This window comes from Vanessa atalanta, chromosome 16 (genome assembly GCF_905147765.1).
Source record: "Vanessa atalanta chromosome 16, ilVanAtal1.2, whole genome shotgun sequence".
NCBI lineage: Eukaryota > Metazoa > Arthropoda > Insecta > Lepidoptera > Nymphalidae > Vanessa > Vanessa atalanta.
Genome location: NC_061886.1, coordinates 11,404,832 through 11,416,108, shown reverse-complemented (window position 1 = coordinate 11,416,108; position 11,277 = coordinate 11,404,832).

Genomic DNA, 11,277 nt, shown 5'->3' with positions numbered 1-11,277 from the left:
TCTTGTTTATTCATACTGGTTGGAAAAAAGGGTCAATGGGAGTTGAACGGCGCTCTAGTGAAGCGTCGAGTCGATGGTAGCGCGGCAGCCATCTTGAATCGACAGTTACATTCAAAATTTCCCGCGCGCCGAGTTTGCGACGAATCGCTAATTCCCAACACTATGTTTATTCTTTTGTATTTTATTAACGTTTCGATATTGATGTCTGTTGTGTAATTGATTTGTTTAATTAACAACTAACTAAATTTGTGGATCGTTCATATAAAATCGTTTGAATATACGCCCACTTATCTCGAATAATCCTGATATTGCCAATAAAAAGTCTATATATATATATTAAATAGTATACACGTGTTCATTTGAAATAAACACGCAGAAAACATATTCTTTAATAAGGAGAAATCTCCCACTGGGTTATATTAAACTAAGTCTCACCATTAAATTCGCCATAAACCGGTGATCGTTACATGTGGCTTATGACGTGATGTTATTACGTCATTAGGCACCATAGCTTTTACATTTCTTGTAATTTACCCCCTTTATTAAAGTGTTATGCATAAAATAACTACCTCATATCAATTTTATTTAACTTAATAGCTGAGAGCTTCATTTTGCACCACTCATGAGGAAAAAGCATCGGAGAGTAGGTACGTTACGAACGATAATAAAATTCGCTTCATTTCTCCAACTATTTTTATAATTGATCTCTTATTAGGAAATTAATATACTAAAATCAAAATATACTCTATTCAAGTAGGCTTTTATAAGCACTTTTAAATCGTCATTTAACAAACTATTTTAAGTGAAGCTGTCACCGGTTCGGAATGCATATTCTACCGAGATGAATCGGCAAGAAACTCAGTAGTTAGGTACTCTTTCTCAACATTAAGGAATATAAAGTAATTTTAGTTAAATACAATACTGCCTGGAAGTCAACAAGTATTAGCTCCAATCTTTTTTATCATCTATATAATCTTGTATTGAATAGGTATTTTTAACCAATTTCATTGAAGTTATGAATCGGCAAAGTTAAAAATATAGAAACGGATACCTTGCCCCTAGAAGGATTTATTGACTTTGCAGAGTCGGAAAGTTTGCGTTATAAGCTTATCCTTGCGTCTTGTATAAATATACAATGATTATCACTGATCCTATCAAAGAGATCAATGTTATAACTGTAAATATACGTAATATTGTTGGAAATATATTGTGACGCAACAGTGAGTATACCTACTTTGTTGAAATATCCCGAAGGGAGTCTGTATAGGCAGTATGATATAGTTATTAATATTGTTATATAGAAATTATATATATAGCAGATATTTAAATAGTATTTATTCTGAAGAAAGGAGCTATCCGAACTATACTATACTACAATATTAGTTCTTTTACGCGAAAATTTTAATGAAATATGGAGGTGTATGAACGGCTGCTTCACAATATACTTGTGATAATATAATTTTTATACAGAAGAATATACAAAAATATTACATAGAAGCTGATATACATACTATCAATACAAGAAATAATAACAGACTTGTTACCTCCTACTTTCCGTTTGCATACGATACAGAGAATGTTTTTGGGCAATGGTATACGCATATATAATAAGATATTATTTTATTAAGTTTATTTAAACTAAATTAATCAATAAATATTATTATTTATTAAAAGAAAAGTTTTTAAAAATAAACGCCTGGATTTAGGCTCAGGCTCAATCACGGGACGGACTCTGCTTGAGCACTAATTTTGAATAACAGCTTTGTAAATTTCTGTTTATTTTAAAAGAGCAACTATGCGAGTTTCTAGTAGTTTCCGAAACGGTGGTGGTGTTTTAATATTGACATTGACAATATGAAAAAACATCAAAAAGGTTTAAAAAAAAATCCCCGAGAATCAAGCGTGAAATCCGAAAAAATCACTAATTGAGTAATTATTTTTTAAAAAATTCGTTTCAGTAATTGTAGATTACTACACCCTAACCCTGAAAATAGCTATTTTACTCTATGTCGTTTAATAATAATTAAAAAAAAAACAAAAGTCTTCTATTACATATCAAATATATGTATATACATATATATTTTCCTGTAGCTTAGAGATTTGGCAATAAGTAGATTTTTTTTGGATTCAGTGAACGTTATTTATGTTCCAGTTGCTTTCATAATTCATTTATTACTATTTGTCGCCCGCTTTAGGGTTTTAGTTTGATACGAGACTGGGATCCGAGATTAGGTCCTTTTTTTTTTGGGATAAAAAGTAACCCATGTTCTCTTCCAGAATAATCTAGCTCTATGCCAAATTTAATTCGGATCCGCTCAGCTGTTTTGCCGGATTGAATAACAAACATACATCCATCCAAGCTTTTATTATATTAGTAAGATAAAATAAATAAAAAAGTATTCTTTATTCTATTCCTCGACATAATTAACTTCTACACCAAATATCATAAGCAACCGTTCCGTGCGAGTCTAATTGATTTACAAACATTTTATAAATGTTTATTAAAAACTTGCTTGCTTACTTTGTTTGCTATGTGTGCAAATAAACTTTTGTTTCTTTCTTTTTTAATATCTTTTCTTTTATTTTATTTTGTCCGTAATTTTTTTAAAAGAGCAAATTGCTTGCAAATTATCTTTCGCCGTGTTTGTTGTAATTGTTTTTCGCACACGTGTTACACAATGATATCATAGCTCCTAAATTTGAGCCATGGATCAGAATTTATATGCTCAGAGCATATAAATTCTCTACATACTGATCAAATTTTAAATAACATTTATTATGTTATATTTATAATATTTTTAATCGAGTATATTTATTACACTCGATATTTTTGCCATTATTAACAATTCCTTAAATTGCAATGCGTCACCAACCTTCGGAACTAAGATATTGCAAAAAAAGGAGAGGAAAGGTTAGCCCACGTAAGAGACATTTACAGACAGTTACTGGACTTTTTACTTTAACATGATAAGTCGAAACGTATTTTTTTTTTATTTCAATAATCTTGACAAATAGATAACAAGCAAATGGATCAACCTGGTGGTAAGTGATCACTTCCGCCCGTAGACATAGATATTGTAAGACACATTAACTATTCCTACGTCGCCATGCGCCCCTAATCTTGGGAGCTAACATGTAAGGTCCTTTTATTTACACTAGCTCACTCAAGGACCGCAACCTGAGTCAAACGGAATCTAACAATACTAAATATTGCTATTTGGCGGTAGAATAATATGTTCTGCTTACCACCAAGTAAAGAGAACATAAATATACCATAACGTATATATTACTTAATCATCATCTTCAAATATCTATGTATCAAATATTATATTTTTTTTTATGCCGGATCAATTTAAACCTTTACAGTAAAATATTATTGCTAGTATAAAAAATACCTTCTCTACTAGATCGTATTGAAGTTTTGAATATAATGTAAAGATGAGCTCGGCAAAATAGCAACATTGCAAAGCTGAGTCGCACAAGACTGAACACTAAATGTAAAAACTAAATGAAACCTCACGTCGTACAACTCATGTAAACCCATACAAGTGGAGACAAGCATGCCTCGATATTGTAAATATAACAAAACCTCAGAATAAGCTTGCATTTGATATTTTTCTTGATACAGATCTATTCAAAACTAGATGTGGCTTCAAGCATAATATTTACAGCATTTCCCTTGGGGCAGTCCTTCACCGGCAACACTAATAAACTAAGATTAAAATTTTATGCTGCGTTACAGTACTGCATTACTTACTGACGAGCAATCGCCTGTAATGTGACAATCTAAGATTCGATTTTAAGCATTCGCTTGCAGTTGAAACAGATGATTTTACGATGCCATATTGAACGGTAATGTTGATTCAATTATATTATTTACGTAATAAAAAACAAAAGTAAAGTTTTTTCACAACTGATTTAAAAGATTAGATTAATTCAGGATGTGGTGTTTTAGACTGAATCATTCGACCCATCAGTCAACTTTAAATAGATTACGCACTGTAATGCTAATTATTTTGTCTCAATTCATTTATAATTCGAAAATCGAATCGAACTGTCACAATAAAGGCAAATGCTCCCTTTACGTTCTTATAATAAAAAATATTTGTAATAACAACCAATTTCGAATCTAGGCAAAAAATGGACCATCTGTTACTTGTTGAGACAATAATACGGGGTCTTATATGTTTTAGAAAGATATACTATTACTCAAGGGGGAAGAAGTGTTTCAACTGAACTGAACAAACGAAATAGGTATATAATTGGGAATAGATGGGAAATACTCTTATTTTCTTCAGGTGATGCATACAGCTTAGATAGAGACGTATTATTTCATATGGATGTATAACTCCTTCTAATGTTTATTCAACATTAATATTGTAATGATATGTTATGGTTTGGCTGAGTGAACACTTTTATCATGTAAATAACAAGAATGCCTCTAAAAAAAAAAACTTAGATTCAATTTTTGTTGGCGACGTATGGCGCTACAAAATAGTTCTTGCATTTCTCTTGCCCATAGGAGTAGTTAAATTATTATTAGGTAGTCTATTTTCTCGTGTAAATGTGTAAGATATGAAATATATATATCCGGTTTACAATCTTACGAATCAGCAATTCATTTGAACGTATTTACGCCAATCCTCCGGTCACATCTGATTATAAAGTTAAGATTTAATTATATTATTATATTTAAAAAAAAAATCGAATTCATTTAATTAGTAAAATCGCTGAAAAAATAGCTTAAAATATCACAGTAACCAACAATAGATTAAAATTTAGTAATCATAAGTACGATAATTTATAATCTGTGTCAACAGTATCATCTTTACGATAAGTAATTTAGTGACAGGAAATAAACGAATAATCTAGAACCAAGATGGCGTCCTACGCAGGTTCTTAATCAGAGTACGATTTCATTATCATTAAGTCCCATGATAATGTACATATAAGTATTTTTAAAACTAAATGATAAAATTAAAGAAACAAAATAAAATTATGTTTACGTGTTGAGTTAATTTTACTCAAAATAATTTATTCAAGAACAATGTTTTTACACAATTCTCCTAACATATTTTTAATAAGCTAATTTATTTACAATGAACCTAGGTATATCTTATTATTTCAGAGACCGTAGAGCTGATTCGGAACATGAATTCTACGGAAAAGTACCAATCTTTAAAATACATTAGATTTAAAATATTAAATCGAGTTTTAAAAAAACTTTTAATTCTTCATACGAGATTTTCGTGTTTCGAAACGAAACTATGAAAAAAAAGTGTTTTTGTATGTTTATATGTTTTGTCTATAACGAATAAATAGTTGTCATAAAGTAGGTACATATCCAGTTTTGCAATCCAAGCCTAAATTCATTTGTAAATTCATAGTGTAGTGTAGTGTTGAAGATCGTTTAGATATGCCTCGTCTAGTAAATCTTATTCCACGAATATATTATTTTTAATACCGCACAATGCAGGGCCCGCTCCCGCCGTAAGACGACCTCGTTACACGCGGCTAATCCGGAACCGGCCGGTGCACTTTGTCTGTTTCCATTGCCTAGATCAAGCTTGGTTAGTATTATGAAAACAGTTTTAACTCACATACAAACAACGAAGTAGATATTTATATAAGCATGGTACGTTTCCATTGTTTGCGATTTTGGTTAAGAATAAATAAATAAATTATTCAAGACCGGGTAGAAACAAGCAGGAACATATAAATAATTTAATCTTAATAACGTATTTCGATATAAAGGTTATAATTGATTTGTAATATGTCATTATACGGGTCTAATTTGATAAATATAATAGATAAATTTATACATTTATGTATATATTATTATTTAGGTATTTGTTAGGTAATAATATTAAGGATTACAGATTTCATTTTTTTTTGTGACATTGTTTGGCGGACATTCATATGGGCCACCTGATGGTAAGTGGTCACCACCGCCCATAGACACCATAGACAAAGGCGCTGTAAGAAATATTAACCATTCCTTACATCACCTATGCCCTACCAACCTAGGAAACTAAGATGTTACGTCCCTTGTGCCTGTGATTACACTGGCTCACTCACCCTTCTAACCGGAACACAACGATACTGTTATTTGGCGGTAGAATAGAATAGAGTAGAATAGAGTGGGTAGAACCTATAGAATAGAGTATAGAATAGAGTGGGTAACCAACGGGCTTGCACTAAGCCCTACCACCAAGTGAATTGTGCTAGTGCTATTAATTTTACATACCTATAGTAGCTGCAATATCTCAGATAGAAATATTACAGAAAAAAATACATCTACCTACCATGTCACAAATACCTGCGATGGGGTAACTGTCCGCTTCATCTGAAAATCCGGGACTGCTGGAAATCAGTAAGAGTGAGCCAGTGTAACACTAGGACCAGGGCCCGATATACCATATAGCTTTTTGGGCTTCAGCCCAGGGCCCCATGGATTCAAGGGGATCCCAGCTAAGACAAGTCAAAGTCAAAAATAGACGATAATGCGAAAGAAATTTATTAAATTAAACAGATCGTATGGTTAGCAGCTCTGTGAGTCCTGCAATCAATCAAACCAGATCAGAATCAGATTCAGATATGTCTTAGGTGGGCCCGTAAGTAGTGTTAACCCAGGGCCCCTTTAAATTACGGTCCGCCCAGACTAGGATACAATCTTAATTGAGTTTGGCGCATTTGCGTATAAGATTTAACAGTTTTTTTAAGTTCATGTCGTATCTAAAATATATTGATATAGAATCATTTCTACAGTCAGTAACTAAACAATACAATCATTTAATAGTCAAAAAGAACGCTGGAAATTTAACTACTTATAATTTAATATCTTTTAATAAATATTAAATCAGTTAATGATTTCACGGAGCGTGATTTTGTAGATACACCGTTATCAATATTAGCTTTCAAAGATTAAGTGTGTATCATATTGATAAGACTTACTAATAATTATGTAACTTCGTGAATTTTAATATTTTTATTAAATTAAAGTAATAAAAAATGTAATTCTATAATGTTTTGTGTGTGGGTGTATTGCTTTTAAAAATATATCGTTTCTGATAATTGAATAGTTGCCGTAATTAAATCTTATAATATGAAATGAGCCATTCTTACATATAGGTACATGTATTTCAGTAACGGTTCGAAGTATTTGGCTATTTTTAATTTAGATAATACTTTTGGTTTTATTTATTTAATTAAAGAACATTTTTCAAACATTCATGAAGCGGTTATGCGCAGATGGTACGATTGCCTTGAAGATGCCCATTCACTCTATACTCGAAGGTACCCATATTGTAGGTGGTGGGGAATACAGAGGGCGGGGTGTATTCAAGATCTTGGCGGTGCGTATCAGAAAAGAGGAAACCAATCGAACAATCAATCAAACTAAAACACAACAGTACAGTAACAGTATTGCTGTTTAACGACAGAATATCTGACGAGTGGGTGGTACCTACTCAGACCTACCAGCTAGTAATATTAGCAGATAAATCAGCTTGAGGCGTGGGTGTCCATATTATTTTACTCCACCGACTAGTATGTTTGAGTCAAATCTTGAAACTGAGTTTAAACCAGGTTTTTTTAGTGTACAGCTTTTAGCAATAAGTTTAAAATTACCATTAAATAAGGTTTTCAATTAAAAGTGTTTATTAATTTATTATATTATAAGCTTGATTGTATCATTGTTGCGATGGATAACATTTGAGACCGCAAGCCCCGAGGCCTTGAATTCATCACACCGTGCCTTGGAAAGCACGTAAAACGGTTAATTGATCTTTGAAGGAGATATCTTTTGTAAAAGACCACTACTGTTGAAATCAGCCAGGAGGACATCAACTTATCATATAGATTAGGTAAACTTGTCATTAATTTTGATAAATATATAATAAATATAATAAGCGACTTTTATTTTGAGGATCCTGCTGTTTATTGTTGACCTTGACGTTGCCCACAGTTAGGCTAAAGCCTCCTTTTCTTTTAAGGAGAGGATTTAGAGCTTATTTTCTTCTCCAATGCGATGATTACGGGTTCAAGCACAGGCAGGCACCACTGAATTTTCACGTGCTTAATTTGTGTTTATAATTCATCTCGTGCTCGGCGGTGAAGGAAAAAATCGCGAGGAAACCTGCATGTGTCTAATTTCAACGAAATTCTGCCACATGTGTAACCGGGTTGGTTACACATATGGCAGAATTTCGTTGAAATTAGAGCATTGGAGCAGCGTAGTGGAATATACTCCAAATCTTCTCCTCAAAGGGAAAGGAGGCTTTTGCCCAACAGTGGGACATTTACAGGCTGTTAATGTAATGTTACATACATTAAATTAACAGAAACAACTTTCGTAAAATCTGCGTGTCTCGACATTGACTAAAGCTACATCAATGCTTTAGAATTACGAGACTTTCAATAAAAATAAAAGTATTTAAAAACAGAACCCGCACCGGCGAAGCGCTTAGTCCCGCTGTTGCTCTTAAAAAACTATTAAGCAGCTTTTTTTAAACCTCACGACACGTTGCCGACGCGACGACGGCACGATATTAATTTCTTAATGATGAACTACTTTTGCTCTTCTTTTGAAATCACTAATATACGAGTACGTATAAAGCGTAAGGAAAACAACTTGTTTTTTTGTACTTAATCTATTTTATATTTTAATTCATCAATAAATTCTTGTTGGTTAATATTATGACAATATGCCAAAAGATCCTCCTGATAGAATGAATACCTTACTCTCATAGTCCAATGGACGGCAATCTCCAACGACTCCAAGCCGCTACTGAAAATTTATTAACAGCAAAACTTATGAGTCCGACTAGGAATTTGAACCAATTTCTTTAAAATTGGCAGTTTTATTATACAAACATACATGTATGATAGCGCAAATATAATAAAAAATATTGTAAATAAATATTACAGTAATTAAAGTAAAAATATGTAAGTATGGCACTTAGCCATCATGCAATTTGAAGCTGATACATAAAAATATTTTACATAAGTTCAATATTGTATTTATTTATTTATTCTACACTAATAAAACGGATCATTCGATTGTGAAATATCGTAGTGTGAGAATCGAAATAAATGATTGACGGAACTCTGTTTTAAATCTATTATAGAAAATACATATTTAATTTTAGAACAAATCCAGCTGCGCGATTATCATTTGGATAATCGATATCGATATACCTAACCATATGATAGATAACTTTGATTTTCCCCTTAAATTCAAATTAACAGTAATAATTGTATAAGATTTTGTTTGAAAAGTAAACAAATAAGCTTCAGATATAATAAATTTATAATATTTTTTATACTTAAAATAAATCGTATCGCAGTCGTGCCCTAGTTACTTAAACAACCCTACGATCTGACGAACGCATTCATAGCGTTATTCGAGTAATCATTGCAGCAACCATTCTGATAATTGCTGCTGTATTTAATGTACGCAGAGAATAATGGACGAAACAACAAATGCTCTCTCAATTTATTGACTCGACTACTTTGTCGAGTTTTTTTTTTTTTCAATAAAATCGGTATTGTTTATGGTTTATTTCCGTGGTGGATAAAATAAACAACAAAATAACTATTCTTTATTACTTTGAGAGACTTATTTATACATGCCGCCTAAAAGTAGTCTGTATTTACTGTTCCAGACACAAGGGACATAAATCATCATTTAACTAGTTTTTATATTGTAAAAAAAATCAAATATCAAAATATATCTTATTCAAGTAGGCTTTTACAAGCACGTTTTAATCGTCATTTATCAAACTATATTAAGTAAAGCTACCACCGGTTCGGAATGTAGATTTTATCGAGAAGAACCGGCAAGAAACTCAGTAGTTACTCTTTTTTAACATCTAAGAATACAGTTGTAATGTAAACAGCTAATTCATGGTATGTTTAATTTTTTTGTAGTAGGTACTATACCTACCTACCTACTACAAATAAAATACCACTGACCGTCAGGTCAACGTTATACTCCTCTTAAATTACCCCCAAAATACGAATTCTCACAACATGTCACCTTGATACCAGACATTGACGGTATAACACTTTATCTCTTGGACATTCTGACCACTGATCAAATCAGATTTTATTTTTCAACCATAACTTCTAGTGATTATATCGTCACATCAAGTCTCCACTCTCGTATATTTCTTAATAATTTGTAAAATTTTAGTTTAATAGTACACTATTTGATAACTTTTTATTTAGATTTGTAATTTAAACTCATTTGCTCGCATTATAATGTATTGCTTACTTTTGGAAACTGCATTGGTCAATGTTTTGTCTTTGTATTGTTTAGCATTAGCATTAGCAGCCCGTAAATGTCCCACTGCTGGGATAAAGGCCTCCTCTCCCTTTGAGGAGGAGGTTTGGAGCATATTCCACCACGCTGCTCCAATGCGGGATGGCGGAATACACATGTGGCAGAATTTCGTTGAAATTAGACACATGCAGGTTTCCTCACGATGTTTTCCTTCACTGCCGAGCACGAGATGAATTATAAACACAAATTAAGCACATGAAATTTCAGTGGTGCCTGCCTGGGTTTGAACCCGAAATCATCGGTTAAGATGCACGCGTTCTAACCACTGGGCCATCTCAGCTTGTATTGTTTAAATAAGTATATTGATTCATACTGCTTGTTTTCTTAACAAAAAATAAATACATGTACTAGAAAAAACTATGGATTTTAATGAAATCTATTCTATGTATTTAGTACTATTAAGTTACTCATACGTTATCTCTTGACGTATTTTCAGAAAACGCAAATCCAATCAAACACTAAGAAACCAAGAGAGACAGGTAGTATCTACTTCATTAACTAGTAAGACATATTCCTCTCAGTACTGTTCCCCGTCTCGTGAAATATCTTTCCTCCAAACTCTCTGACTTGCGCAACTGGATTTCCAGGCAATCGGTCATTTAAAATAGACGACGGCTCTTCTGATTTAATGGATATCAACTCCAGTGTACCTCCGGGAACTGTTTCGTTTGCTAGTGTTGTTGCTGAATATCAAAGATATTTTTATTTTGAAAGGTTTTGATAGAATGCGTTTGCTTGACCCTTAAGGAAGTGTCCAATCGAGGCAACGCTTATTTCGTCAAGTTTAACACTAAAAAAATTAATCACGACCAAAATTAATCACTTCACCTTTTTACTACTGCTCTACTTTCCCAAATATGTCCATTGGACTTTTTAGTATCAAAAACCCATACAAATTAAATTTAGGGAATTGTATAGAGTGCAAAACAAAA